At 44.4% G+C, this 15,698-nt stretch overlaps 1 long non-coding RNA gene across 1 annotated transcript in view; it reads right to left on the bottom strand.

The window, feature by feature from the left end:
• Positions 1 to 930: 930 nt before the first annotated feature.
• LOC139831301 (uncharacterized) overlaps positions 931 to 15,698 on the bottom strand; it is a 127,887-nt gene continuing 113,119 nt past the window's right edge. The window contains exon 2 of the long non-coding RNA XR_011745999.1: positions 931 to 989. This is a non-coding gene — a long non-coding RNA (uncharacterized lncRNA). The remainder of the gene's footprint in view (positions 990 to 15,698) is intronic.

Raw genomic sequence — 15,698 nt, 5'->3', positions numbered from 1 at the left:
CTCACTCTTGTCCATTATGCCAAACTAGTGTAAACAAGAAACAAAAAGTTGCAATTGCAGGATCTAAAGGAAATAGCTTCGAGCACAAACACAATGGCGCCAGAAAAGTACTTTACCTGGAACCGGAGTATGAGTGCCTTTTACCTTTCCTCCCCGGCAACGGCGCCAGAAAAGTGCTTGATGTCTACGTTCCCCCTCCTTTCCTGTAGACAGTGTTGGGCCTCCAAGAGAAGAGGTTTGTAGAACAGCAGCAAGTTTTCCCTTAAGTGGATCACCCAAGGTTTATCGAACTCCGGGAGGAAGAGGTCAAAGATATCCCTCTCAAGCAACCCTGCAACCACAAAGCAAGAAGTCTCTTGTGTCCCCAACACACCTAATAGGTGCACTAGTTCGGCGAAGAGATAGTGAAATACAGGTGGTATGAATAAGTATGAGCAGTAGCAACGGTGGCAGAAAATAGCTTGCTCGCGAGTAGTTGATGGTGGTAGTATTGCAGCAGTAGTAACACAGTAAAATAGTAAACAAGCAGTAGTAACTCAGCAGTATTTAGGAACAAGGCCTAGGGATTATACTTTCACTAGTGGACACTCTCAACATTGATCACATAACAGAATAGATAAATGCATACTCTACACTTTTGTTGGATGATGAACACATTGCGTAGGATTACACGAACCCTCAATGCCGGAGTTAACAAGCTCCACAATAATGCTCATATTTTAGTAACCTTTAGTGTAAGATAGATCAATAGACTAAACCAAGTACTAGCATAGCATGCACACTGTCACCTTCATGCATATGTAGGAGGAATAGATCACATCAATATTATCATAGCAATAGTTAACTTCCCAATCTACAAGAGATCATGATCATAGCATAAACCAAGTACTAACACGGTGCACACACTGTCACCTTTACACACGTGCAGGAGGAATAGAACTACTTTAATAACTTTGCTAGAGTAGCACATAGATAGTAGTGATACAAAACTCATATGAATCTCAATCATGTAAAGCAGCTCATGAGATCATTGTATTGAGGTACATGGGAGAGAGATTAACCACATAGCTACCGGTACAGCCCCGAGCCTCGATGGAGAACTACTCCCTCCTCATGGGAGCAGCAGTGGTGATGAAGATGGCGGTGGAGATGGCAGCGGTGTCGATGGAGAAGCCTTCCGGGGGCACTTCCCCGCTCCGGCAGGGTGCCGGAACAGAGTTCTGTCCCCCGAATTGGAGTTTCGCGATGGCGGCGGCGCCCCTGGAGTCTTTCTGGAGTTTCGTCAATTGGTACTGCGTTTTTAGGTCGAAAGGGCTTTTATAGGCGAAGAGGCGGCGCAGGGGGGCACCTGGAGGCGCCACACCCTAGGCCGGCGCGGCCTAGGCCTGGCCCGCGCCGCCATGTGGTGTGGTGGCCCCCTGGCCCCTCTCCGACTCTTCTTCGGTGTTCTGGACGCTTCCGGGAAAAATAGGAGGTTTGGCGTTGATTTCGTCCAATTCCGAGAATATTGCCCGAACAGCCTTTCTGGAACCAAAAACAGCAGAAAACAGGAACTGGCCTCTCGGCATCTCGTCAATAGGTTAGTTCCGGAAAACGCATAAAAATGATATAAAGTGTGAACAAAACATGTTGGTATTGTCATAAAACAAGCATGGAACATCGGAAATTATAGATACGTTGGAGACATATCAAGCACAAAGCTTATTGGGCAGTTAGAGAATTAAATAAAGATCCTAAACTTGCCGGTAATAAGAGGTTGCTACAATTGAGTTCTCTAGATGAATGGAGAAGTGAAGCTTATGAAAATGCTAAACTCTTTAAAGAGAAAGTTAAAAAATGGCATGATAGAAGGATTATCAAAAGAGAATTTAATATTGGGGATAAAGTCCTATTGTATCGGTCTCGTCTCAGATTCTTTGCAGGGAAATTACTCTCGAAATGGGAAGGACCATATGTTGTTGAGGAGGTGTATCATTCAGGAGCAATTAAAATTAGCTCTCTCCAAGGCAATGCCACACAAGTGGTGAATGGACAAAGACTCAAGCATTATATCTCAGGTGATTCTTATAATGTTGATGTTGATATTATTCAAGTGGAAACACCAGAGGCCTTCATCAAAGGACAAATTGACAGTCCGCCAGAACTCGACTTTGAATAGGTAACAATACTGGTAATAAAAAGTTCGCAATTTACTTTCCGAACAATGTTTTTGCTATTTTTGGAAAATATGGAAAATTACGAGATCGAAACGGAGTGGAAGAGACGCACGAGGGCGTGCCCCCATAGGCCGGCGCGGCCTGGCCTTGGCCCGCGCCGCCCTATGAGCTGGCCGCCTCGTCGCCCCTTTCCGACTCTGGTTCGACCTGGTACTTTCCTTTTGTCGTGAAAATTTTTGCTATATAATCCCCCGGACCCCTGGAGGTCCGTATATCGTTTTCTCGACGTGTTTTGTTTCGAGCTGTTTCTGCCAGGATCTGTTTTCAGTTTAGGAGCACCATGGCCTCCAACAACAAGGGCAAGGGGCTTCCGGAGGAGGAAGTGAGAAGGGTGTCGCCAAAACAAGAGCAACAAGCCGTTGGGAGTAAGCAAATCTTGGTGGGATCTGTTGACACTCAACGTTCTTTCTCTCATAACTTGCAGGGATCCTTACCACCTGCTCTTAGCCTCGACTCTTTCCCCGTGTTGGAAGAAGCTCTGCGGACTGCCGATGAGTTTTGTGATCGATACCGGGCTCTAAGAAGAGAAGTGGAGATACTCCAGGAAGAAAATTACCATCTCCGTAGGATGCTGGAATACTATCCGATTCCCATCACAAGGTCAATATCGACAACTTCAGATAACAATGAACATCTTCGAGTCTTAGTGCAGAATTGCCAAGCTGAGAAACTGAAGCTGAAGGAGATCTGTAAGAAGCGCGGGAGGAGTTCATCACCATCATCGCCAAAAGAGTAATTCATCATCGGTATTGGCATCCCCTTGGTTTGTTCCAAGCTTGGGGGAGTGCCGCGGTATCACATCATCACTACCTTTTACTTGAGTAGGGAAGTTATCATATAAGGTGGGTTGCAGTTTGGAAGTATCTCTCCTTTAGTTGGTTATCTATGTATCCCTTGGTGTGAGTTATCGTTATGGAATATCAATGAGAAGTATTATCATTTACATATTGCGCATCTTATTTTAGTTTGCAATCTCTATTATATGATTTACCTTGATCTTAGTATTGGTATCACTTTGGGAGCATTGAATGAATCTATTTGGTTTTGGCAAACTTAGCATTGGTCAATAGCAACAACACCTTGAGGTTTAAGTAGAAAAGAGAAATACATGTAGTTGTTTCATTGTCTTTCTTTCTTGTTAGCTCATAGCTTATTATTCTGAAGTTAAAATTGTTTGTGCTTACAAGGAAGATGCATGATTGTTTCTATCACATGTATATTTGTTTGTTTCCTCCAACTCTTATGCTTGCTAATTAACCTTGCTAGCCAAAGACCTATACTGAGAGGGAATACTTCTCGTGCATCCAAACCTTAGCCCAAACCTATGTCATTTGTGTCCACCATACCTACATACTACATGGTATTTTCTGCCATTCCAAGTAAATACTTCGTGTGCTACCTTTAAATAATTCAAAACTTATTATCTCTTATTTGTGTCAATGTTTTATAGCTCATGAGGAAGTATGTGGTGTTTTATCTTTCAATCTTGTTGGGCAACTTTCACCAATGGACTGGTGGCTTCATCCGCTTATCCAATAATTTTGCAAAAAGAGCTGGCAATGGGATTCCCAGTCCCAAATTAATTAAACTAAATAGACACTCCTCCATGGTATGTGATTGATGGACGGCACCCGAAGGATTCGGTTAGCCATGGCTTGTGTAAGCAACGGTTGGTGGGAGTGTCATCATAATAAAACTAGAATAAAAAGGCACTCCTTCATGGTATGAGATTGTTGGCAGGCCCGAGGATTCGGTTAGCCATGGTTCGTGAAAGTAAGGTTGGAAGGAGTGCCACACAAAATAAAAATAAAATGGGAGCCCGCTCTTTGAAGGTTTGTCTGGCAAGGGGTTAGAGTACCCGCTACCAGTCGTTGACAACAACAAACACCTCTCAAAATGTTACTTTTATTCTCTTTATATGATTTCAAAACTAAAAAAGCTCTAGCACATGATTTAATCCCTGCTTCCTCTGCGAAGGGCCTATCTTTTACTTTATGTTGAGTCAGTAAACCTATTTCCCTCCATCTCAAGCAAGCATTTGAGTAGTTGTGATCAAACCATTATATTGTGATTTGCTTCATCATGTCTTTTACTTTTCCTTGTTTAGTCAAGTTTTATCTGAATGAATATAGATTTGCAAGTTATCAATGATTATGAGGAGACTATTATGATTGAGTATGCAAGTTGTGCAATATAAACTTTAACATGAGAGCATTGCTCGATAGATAAGTATAACCTGTTAATTGTTCTCTGACCAAGAACGAAGTTTGCCATCACCAACTATGATTTCTTATGCACCTTTATTTGTTATCACCTTATACTTGTTTCAAGTTGAGTTATATGAGGAAGTTGTTTACTAAAATGTCTTGTGTGAATGAATATGATGCTTCTTGTCCGTATTTTATTTATCGACTCTTCACTCCATAAACATGTGGTCCTGTTTACCGAGTTCAGTTTCGCTTGGGGACAAGCGAAGTCTAAGCTTGGGGGGAGTTGATACGTCCAATTTGCATCACTATTTTGTAACATAATTTGCTGTTATTCATTGATATATTTCATATTTGGACATAATACTTATGTTATTTCATCTATTTTGCATGTTTCATGATTATTGGAGGATCGAGCACCGGAGCCAGGATTCTGCTGGAAAAAGCACCGTCAGAACGCAATATTTCGGAAGATCAACTGTTGAAGGAAATTATACCAAAAATCCTATTTTTCCAGATGACGAAGGAAGCCAGAAGGGGGAGCCGAGGGGAACCAAGGTGGGCCCAGACCACAGGCCGGCGCGGCCCATGGCCTGGCCGCGCCACCTGGTGAGGAGGGGGGCCCACAGCCCCTCTCGCCTCCTTTTCTTCGCGAAATCCTTCGTCCCGAAGACCTAAGCCACAGAGGGTACCTCGCGAAGAGTTACAGCCGCCTCTGCGGGGCGGAGAACACCAGAGAGACAAGAGCTCTCCGGCGGCTGAAATCCGCCGGGAAATTCCTCCGGAGGGGGAAATCGACGCCATCGTCACCGCCATCGAGCTGGACATCATCTCCATCGCCATCACCATCATCTCCACCATCATCACCGCCGTCTCCACCGCTGCACATCGTCACCGCCGTAGCAATTTGGGTTTGATCTTGATTGTTTGATAGGGGAAACTCTCCCGGTATTGATTTCTACTTGTTATTGATGCTATTGAGTGAAACCGTTGAACCAAGGTTTATGTTCAGATTGTTATTCATCATCATATCACCTCTGATCATGTTCCATATGATGTCTCGTGAGTAGTTCGTTTAGTTCTCGAGGACATGGGTGAAGTCTAAATGTTAGTAGTGAAGTATGGTTGAGTAATATTCAATGTTATGATATTTAAGTTGTGGTGTTATTCTTCTAGTGGTGTCGTGTGAACGTCGACTACACGACACTTCACCTTTATGGGCCTAGGGGAATGCATCTTGTATTCGTTTGCCAATTGCGGGGTTGCCGGAGTGACAGAAACCTAAACCCCCGTTGGTATATCGATGCAGGAGGGATAGCAGGATCTCAGAGTTTAAGGCTGTGGTTAGATTTATTCTTAATTACTTTCTTGTAGTTGCGGATGCTTGCAAGGGGTATAATCACACATGCAACACTTACAGTTGATAGGCCGTTGAAAAGCTAATCAATGATAAAACCTGCTTTTATACATCCATTGTACTTTGATTTAATTAGTCCCTCTAATGGACCCCAACTATGTGTGCTTGAGATTTGGCAAAATGATTTGCCGTCGTGCCACAGAACAAGTAATAAACAGACCAATCAAGTTTTAATCATTGCTAGACCTAACTAAGTGTTCAAGTGTTCGATTTTGACCACATTAGAGTTGAGGGGCCAAACATAATTCTTAAATACTTGAGTGACCGAACATAGACTTCTAAACACCTGAGGAACAAGACAAAGTTGAGTACTATTGTTATTATTAGACTAGTCAGAATGGGGAGTATCATATAATAGTATCATGCATATGATACTAGTGTACAATATTATTTTCACAATCCATAGTATCATCATGTAGTAGTATAATATGTTACATGTATTTAGTGATTTGTAGAATATCAATATAAAAGTGTGTACAAGATTTGTTTGGCAGTAATTTTTCTTGTTCTACATGCTATGATACGATATCTACCTATGATACCACTATCGTCTCTTTCATCATTAATTGATATGACACATCAACATTTTGCATCCATGTAGTTCATGATACTACTTATGATATTGCCATTGTGAGTAGTCTCCCTTTGTCCTAGAGTACAATGCCAATTTGTTTTCAGAGGCAAACTTAGACTAATACTTGGGCCCGCCAATTATGAGTTGCATGTCATTCAGAACTATATCATCGGGTGCTTGTTTCGATGAACTTTCCAATGGTATATTTTGCGGATGTCATAAAATTAGGTTGGTCATACTATTTCTGTACTGGGTAGTATCATGGAGTAGTATCATAGTCATGCTACATTTATTATTTTTTAGAATCTCAATGCAAATTTGTGTATAAAATTTGTTTAGCATTAACTTTTATCGTTGTTTGCGCTATGATACAGTATCTACCTATCACTACAAGAAAAGTTCTGATAGACAACGTCTCAAAATCGTCCGCTAAGGGGTATTTTTCGTCGCCTATGGGCCTAACCCGACGATATGGGTTCTGTTGTCGAAACTGCGTCAGGCAAAGTCCTACGACGATTTTTTCGGTCCGTCGCGCTTGGGCGCCCTTCCACCACGGAAAATCGGACCGTTGCAGAAGTGTTTCCGGGAGCCCGTTGACTGCTGACGTCATGCAAACTGACACGTGCGTACGCCGTTAGCGGCGCGATTAACGGCGTTAACCGCTGAAACCCCGTGGTAGATGGTAGGCCCACACGAGGCCTGCCATGTCTTAAGCGGGCCGGCCCATTAAGTTTGCGGGCCGGGCCAGCTGACTTAGTTTGACCGGTCAACTATATAGCTGGGCTGGTCCATTAGTTACGTGGGTTGGGCCTAACCTCTAAGGTTGACTGGTCAAAAGATTAATGGGCCGGCCCACTAAGCATGTGGGCCGGGCCGAATGCACTCGTTTGACCGGTCAACGGGCAAAAGGGTCGGCCCACAAAACATGTGGGACCCACTTTCATGTTATCGGCCGGCCCATTTACCATGTGGGGTCCACCTAAAAGCAAGTGCGCCGGCCCAAGAAGTTATTGGGCCTACCCAATTAGCATGTGGGTCCCATTTTCCTCCTATCGGGCCGGCCAATTTAGTACGTGGGGTCCACATTAGATCAAATGGGCCGGCCCACCAAGCCAGTGGGCCGGGCCAAAAGCACAGGTGGGTCCCACTTTCCTGTTAATGGGCCAGCCCATTTAGTATGTGGGGTCCACCATATAGCAAGTGGGCCGGCCCAACAAGATAGTGGGCCGGGCCAAAAACACAGGTGGGTCCCACTTTCCAGTTAAAGGGCCGACCCATTTAGTATGTGGGGTCCACCATATAGCAAGTGGGCCGGCCCAACACGCTAGTGGGCCGGGCCAAAAACACAGGTGGGTCCCTCTTTCCTCTTAAAGGGCCGGCCCATTTAGTATGTGGGGTCCACCATGTAGCAAGTGGGCCGGCCCAAGAAGTTATTGGGCCGGCCCAATTAGCATGTGGGTCCCACTTTCCTGTTAAAGGGCCGGCCCATTTAGTATGTAGGGTCCACCTTATAGCAAGTGGGCCGGCCCAACAAGATAGTGGGCCGGGCCAAAAACACAGGTGGGTCCCACTTTCCTCTTAAAGGGCCGGCCCATTTAGTATGTGGGATCCACCACAAAAGCAATTGGCTGGCCCAACTAGTTAGTGGGCCGGCCCAGTAGTGGGTGGGGTCCACCTTAAAGCAAGTGGGCCGGCCCAATTAGAGTGTGGGGTCCACCGTAAATCAAGTGGGCTGGCCCAATAAGTAAGTGGGTGAGCCCATTTAGTTGCTGTTTATATGCCGGCATAATAGGCGCTTTAGGATTTTGCGGGCCGGCACATATGTGATTTCGGTTAATTGGGCCGTTTAAGGGATGGGAATTCGTGTTTTAGATACTGAGAATATTTACGCAGCAATGATTTTTGTCGGATAGCCTCACTTACCACAAGCAACAAAGAAAAAATGCGCGAAGGAACTATAAAAACTAACTAAATATTACATCAGCTGCACGGCTTTGAAAAAATATTATAGAACCCAGAGAAATTGAATGGTAATTAAACCTAGCAATACAATGAAGCGATCCGACAATCTTTTAAGTTGTCCATGCAGCACCTATATCTGAAACAAAGACATTACAAGTTAAGACAGCAACAATGGAAAGGCAAAGACACTACAATATTGTTTGCCAAAGAATTTGGAACTCATCATTTCATCGTTATAACAAGATCATTGTAATGCGCACAATAAGCAAACAAAGAGTGCATGCCGCATACCAACAACCAATATAACAGAGCATGTTAGAATGAAACAACAGACTTACTACTGTCGAGTCCCATGCAAACCAACATGTTCAGGGAGTACAAAATTGGCATGAACAACATAGTAGCAGGCTATAAATTTTGTAACAACGACTGAGCAAGATGAAGTTATGATGGCTACATCTACAGAGCAGGGAATGTAAACCAAAAACAGAAGTTACGATGGCAAAAGCTAAAGAGGAGGGAATGTGAACCAACATGTGCCAAGTGCAATTACTTCATTTTGGCCGTGAACTAAATAATACTGCTGAACTTATAGTGAAGGGGATGCAAATCAAGATGTTTCGGGATATAAACTTTTAATGAGTAACACATAGAGGATAGTTAATGCTGGAGCTTAGGATGGATCAGATACAGAATATAGTGGGATCACCTGTGAACTTGTATAAGAGGGAATGCAAACTAATATGTTCAGCATTCCATATGTGAGCGTCATGCCAAGTCAGAGAAACAAGTCAATAATGCAGCTTTTGAAGAACAAGATGGCACGCAAAATTATTATCTAGTAGTATGACAAGTTTATTTGTACTACAGGCTAGATAGCAGAGTGATAGCATGCCAAACTAAGTCCTTACTTTGTTAGCTTACAATGAACTAGATACAAAACAATGGCATCACCTGTAGTACAGGGAATGCAAGCCAACATGTTCATGGAGTAAAAAATTGGCGCAAAAAACATAGTAGCAGGCCATAAGTTTTGTAACAACGACTGAGCAAGATAAAGTTATGATGGCTAGATCTACACAGCAGGGAATGTAAACCAAATATAGAAGTTACGATGCCAAAATCTATAGAGCAGGGAATGCGAACCAACATGTGCAATTACTTAAAATTGGCCATGAACTAAATAATAGCAGGATGTTACTATAATACCTATAATTTTTGTAACAACGACTGAGCAAGATAGAAGTTATGATGGCTACATCTACAGAGCAGGGAATGCAAACCAAAATGTTCAATCGCTTAAAGTTAGCAATGAACTAGAAAATAGCAAGGTGTTACGGTCATAGCTAGGAATGAACTAAAAGAGCTTCAGACAAACAAGCATCTCGAACCTTAACATGGCGCTAAAACAAGGGACTTACATTAGGAGAAGCACTCAGTGGGAGTCACAGCAGATCTTCCTGGGGTTGATAGATCCGGTGATGAAGTACGCTACATGTGCTACTTGGGGTTGGAGAGACGGCCATTACACTTCATGGTTACTCATCTCATCTGCAAAAATGTAACGGCGCGTCGTTAGCACAAACAGGTTCCCGCAAGATTAAACAAGAACTTGCAGGCAAGCAATAGAAAAGCGATAGTAGAAGAGTTTAGATCATGCATGGCGCCGGTGAAGCAGATCCGGTTCATGCACAGCGGTGTCGGTGAGCAAGATCCGATATGGTGCACGACGGATCCGGCGAAGCGGCTCCGGTGGGGTGGACGATACCGCAGCTGAAGCGACTGCGGTAGACTGCTGGATGAGCATATGGTTTCGAGGTTCGGCGGGGATGATCCGGTCTGGTTGATGACGGCGTCGATGAAGCGGCTCCGGCAGGCAGCCGGATGACGAGGATCACGAGGGCTCGGGTAGGCCAGGGAAGTCCGGCGGGGATGTTCCGGTGCGGTGGTCGTGGAGGTGGGAGAGAGGGACTTGGGAAGTTCCGGTGGGTGGTCTGAGGGAAATGATTTTTTTTTGGGAGGGTTTCCGGGCTAGGGAGGTGGTGATCCAAAAAATGACGGTCATACCCCCCCCCCACCAATCGACTTTGCTGTCATCTCCACAGGGGTAGAATGGGAATTTGGAAGCGTGTGAAATTTTTGTATTTTGTGGGCGGGAAGTTTTGCCGCTATGAGATTTTGAATTTGGCTAAGGTCCAACTATAATGATAAAAAATTGTGAGACCGTACTAGTACCTCTGTTCAAGGCCGAGTGCAAAATCAAATCATCATCACCTTGAATTCCGGTTACTATCATCGTGATCTATCTTCTTATCCCATTAAAAAACCCGTCTGAAATATTTCAGGATTGGCTGGAGATTTTGCCGCCCGACTGAGATTTGATTTTGAATATGGCTATGGTCAAGTAATATAATATAATACTAATATAAAGACGGTACACCTGGTTAAGTACAGTACTAATTGCTCTGCTCCGGCAGTCAAGGCCAACAGCCACATCAAGCTATCATCATTACAAACAAAATCAGTCAAATCTAGAAGCTAGTATAGGAAAAATTCACAACAGCATAATAAATCCAGAAAACTAAGTACGGAGTATAATACATAAACTGCATACAATAGCCAAAAGCAGCCAATAACAATGTTAATGTTCACGACAAACTAATCTGAAAATAATACAAGACGCAATGTATGGCCAACATGAAGATTAGGATACCCCAGGATGAATGAATCTGATCTTCATTCAGCATATATTTCTTCGTCACTCCATTCTCTGATCTGAAGGAAATATTCATTGAACTCCTTTCGTCTGCAGTGTGCAGCCAATACATCCTCCAAACGGTATGGCCTTTGTTCATTTCTCATACCGTAGTTTCCTAATCTATCCACACGTATTGGCCACTCATCCCAGGCCTTTATATCATCAAATTACTCTCTGATATAACCCAAATCTGCGTAGTAGATGCAGCCAGGTCGAAGTGTCGGGTGCACTCTGGTGTCGACGGAGATACACCGGATATATTGGACGAAGAAGGCACGACTGTCAATGTTATTGACAGCATGGAGAGAGCGGCTCTCAGTGTCCACATGGTAGACCAATGATTGACCTTCCTCCAAATGTTTGTTGTCCAACAACACAAGCAGCAGAGCACCATCCGACTTCACAAGGTAGAACTTGTTATTTCCAAGTTCTGGAAATGAAAATAGTGTATCCATGTTGACTGTGCTCGCGCGCTGCTCCAACTGGACATTGTTGGTGCACACTAATTTTCCGAACTCAAAATTGTTCACAGCTATTGCATACAATTCACCATTGAACGGGGTAATGCAACGCAGAGAATGGTGCTCGGTCGAAAATCTTCCTTCTCCCCAATCTTCATCTATACCCTTACTTGGAGTGCTCTCATCGACCCAAGCAATTTCCGCCGGGTAATCTTTGGAAACGAAGACCATAGTCGGGGACTTCATTACAGCGACTGACTTCAGAATAACATATGGCATATGCGCCTCAAACCTAGTATTCAATGTCTTTGTGAGTGGGTTCAGAAGCCGTATCTTGTGCGGCTGGTTCTTCTGGGCAAGCACGATGACGCCACGGCAAAAGCCGACGAAGTAGTATCTAAAATATATTGATGAAGATAACATTCAGCACTAAGATGTTTACGATTGAAAATAAAAATAGATTAACTCTATAGATATGGAGGAATTTGAACCTTGCATGAACTTCCGTTAGATCGATGGTGACGTAGCGGGATGTGCGGAGGTGGAGGAAGGTGAAATCAGCAGCGCGTGGAAGGGCGTGTTCTACCATGATCCATTCGTGCAGGTGCACGTCGGGCTCAGGTAAACCTGAGCGCCAATTTCTACAAACTTGCCTCAAAGCAGAGTAGGTGTCCATGTACTCCTCGTTCGCCAGTAAGCAGTCCCCGATCTTGTGAAGTGGTCCGTCAGCCCTGAGAGAGGCCCAGTCCACGGAGGCGCGGCGCTTGGATGCGCCGCCCTCGGAGGCGACGGTCTCGGGGGCGACGGCCGCCGGCGCATTCTTCTTGTCCATCGCCGGCAGGGAACGCGCGTAGGGCGGTTGGTATTTTTTCAATCGATTTGGAGAAGTTGATGGGACGTGAGAGGCGTGGTTGCGTGCGTGAGTGAGAATGAGACTGTGTGGAGAGGGAGGGACAGAGGGGCTCTGTACAGGCAACGTGACGGTTGGTCTCGGCAGTTTCTCAAAAAAGCTAGACGTTTGGTCTCAACACACGCACCGCCTAACCGCTGCGCACCACGACACGCGTCCGTGGTACTGCACGTCTGCACCGTTACGTGTACTCAGTTCTACCATCGAGCCTTACACTGGAAAAATATATGTACTCAGTTTTCCCCTCGAGTACTAATACTGGCTAGTGCAATATACTCAGTTTTACCCCAAGTGGCTGGTCAATAGAGAGTCAACAAATGGGATTAAGCTAGTATCTAATTGAGTAATTTCACGTGCAAAAAAATAAAATCATAGTGCCTCCTACTCATGGAGTCTTGTTAAGAAGAGGAGGTCTAACACGTGGAAAACAGAATAGCACACCACAGGCCCGAAATGATGGAAAGGGCTAGGCAATCCACTTATAGATCTCAACAAAAACCACATGGAACTATATTAAACTTATGCAGTAGCCAACGCAACCAAAATTCAGAAGTGCAGGCTGAGTCCCAACACATTTGCTTCGGTGTCCCCCCCTTCGTTCAAACTGTAGTGAACTAAAACATATGAATGTCAAAGATCTCTTTTTAACTCTTCGTAACCAAGGGCGTAATGATTAAAAGTGAATAAAAAGACATAAGTGTAAGCTCTCAAGTAGCCAGTACGGTCCATTTGAGTCTATATTGTTCAGTAGTCAGACACGCAGACAACGTTGTACATTGAAAACCAAAACATTCGTGGGTAAAATATTTTGCCAGCCACATTGGTTGTTAGGAACATTAAGTGCACATAGTATATCTATACGATGGTATATAGGGCTTGATATGGGTTTTTACGGGCTAAAAAATGAAGGCACATGGCAAAAATTACCCCTTCAAGTGTTGGTGAGGGGGGGACACCGAAGCAAGCCTCGAGTCCCAAAGGCACAACACAATACGGAAACTTGCAAACTTACATAAAAGGGGCTATGCAACGCACTTATACACACATTAACAGCCATCCTCGTGTGTGACAAGAGAAATTCAACACTGGATTCGGAGGTAGGCACATGAAGCTTTACAAGGGCCAATGGGGCACTGATGCGTGTGGTTGACATGTCCGTTGGGAACCCCAAGAGGAAGGTGTGATGCGCACAGTGGCAAGTTTCCCTCAGTAAGAAACCAAGGTTTAATCGAACCAGTAGGAGTCAAGAAGCACGTTGAAGGTTGATGGCGGCGGGATGTAGTGCGGCGCAACACCAGAGATTCCGGCGCCAACGTGGAACCTGCACAACACAACCAAAGTACTTTGCCCCAACGAAACAGTGAGGTTGTCAATCTCACCGGCTTGCTGTAACAAAGGATTAACCGTATTGTGTGGAAGATGATTGTTTGCAGAAAACAGTAGAACAAGTATTGCAGTAGATTGTATTTCAGTATAGAGAATTGGACCGGGGTCCACAGTTCACTAGAGGTGTCTCTCCCATAAGATAAACAGCATGTTGGGTGAACAAATTACAGTTGGGCAATTGACAAATAAAGAGGGCATGACCATGCACATACATATTATGATGAGTATAGTGAGATTTAATTGGGCATTACGACAAAGTACATAGACCGCCATCCAACTGCATCTATGCCTAAAAAGTCCACCTTCAGGTTATCATCCGAACCCCCTCCAGTATTAAGTTGCAAAGCAACAGACAATTGCATTAAGTATGGTGCGTAATGTAATCAACAACTACATCCTTAGACATAGCATCAATGTTTTATCCCTAGTGGCAACAGCACAACACAACCTTAGAACTTTCTCACATCGTCCTGTATCAATGTAGGCATGAACCCACTATCGAGCATAAATACTCCCTCTTGGAGTTACAAGCATCTACTTGGCCAGAGCATCTACTAGTAACGGAGAGCATGCAAGATCATAAACAACACATAGACATAACTTTGATAATCAACATAACAAGTATTCTCTATTCATCGGATCCCAACAAACGCAACATTTAGAATTACAGATAGATAATCTTGATCATGTTAGGCAGCTCACAAGATCCGACAATGAAGCACAATGGGGAGAAGACAACCATCTAGCTACTGCTATGGACCCATAGTCCAGGGGTAGACTACTCACACATCACTCCGGAGGCGACCATGGCGGTGTAGAGTCCTCCGGGAGATGAATCCCCTCTCCGGCAGGGTGCCGGAGGCGATCTCCTGGATCCCCCGAGATGGGATCGGTGGCGGCGGCGTCTCAGTAAGGTTTTCCGTATCGTGGCTCTCGGTACTGGGGGTTTCGCGACGGGGGCTTTAAGTAGGCGGAAGGGCAAGTCAGGAGGGGGCACGAGGGGCCCACACCATAGGGCCGTGCGGCCAGGGCAGGGGCCGCGCCGCCCTAGGGTTTGGGCACCTCGTGGCCCCACTTCGTTGACTCTTCGGTCTTCTGGAAGCTTCGTGGCAAAATAGGACCCTGGGCGTTGATTTCGTCCAATTCCGAGAATATTTCGTTACTAGGATTTCTGAAACCAAAAACAGCAGAAAACAAAGAATCGGCACTTCGGCATCTTGTTAATAGGTTAGTTCCAGAAAATGCACGAATATGACATAAAGTGTGCATAAAACATGTAGATAACATCAATAATGTGGCATGGAACATAAGAAATTATCGATACGTCAGAGACGTATTAGCATCCCCAAGCTTAGTTTTGCAAGCCTCATGCATAGTATACTAATAGTGCCCGCACCTTGTCCTAATTAGCTTGGACTACCCGATCATCACAATGCACATGTTTTAACCAAGTGTCACAAAGGGGTACCTCTATGCCGCCTGTACAAAGGTCTAAGGAGAAAGCTCGCATTGGATTTCTCGCTATTGATTATTCTCAACTTAGACATCCATACCGGGACAACATAGACAACAGATAATGGACTCCTCTTTTATGCATAAGCATGTAACAACAATTAATAATTTTCTCATTTGAGATTGAGGATATATGTCCAAAACTGAAACTTCCACCATGGATCATGGCTTTAGTTAGCGGCCCAATGTTCTTCTCTAACAATATGCATGCTTAACCATAAGGTGGTAGATCGCTCTTACTTCAGACAAGACGAACATGCATAGCAACTCACATGAAATTCAACAAAGAGTAGTT

This window comes from Lolium perenne, chromosome 5, assembly GCF_019359855.2.
Source record: "Lolium perenne isolate Kyuss_39 chromosome 5, Kyuss_2.0, whole genome shotgun sequence".
Taxonomy (NCBI): Eukaryota; Viridiplantae; Streptophyta; class Magnoliopsida; order Poales; family Poaceae; genus Lolium; species Lolium perenne.
This window is presented reverse-complemented; position numbering and strand designations above follow the sequence as displayed.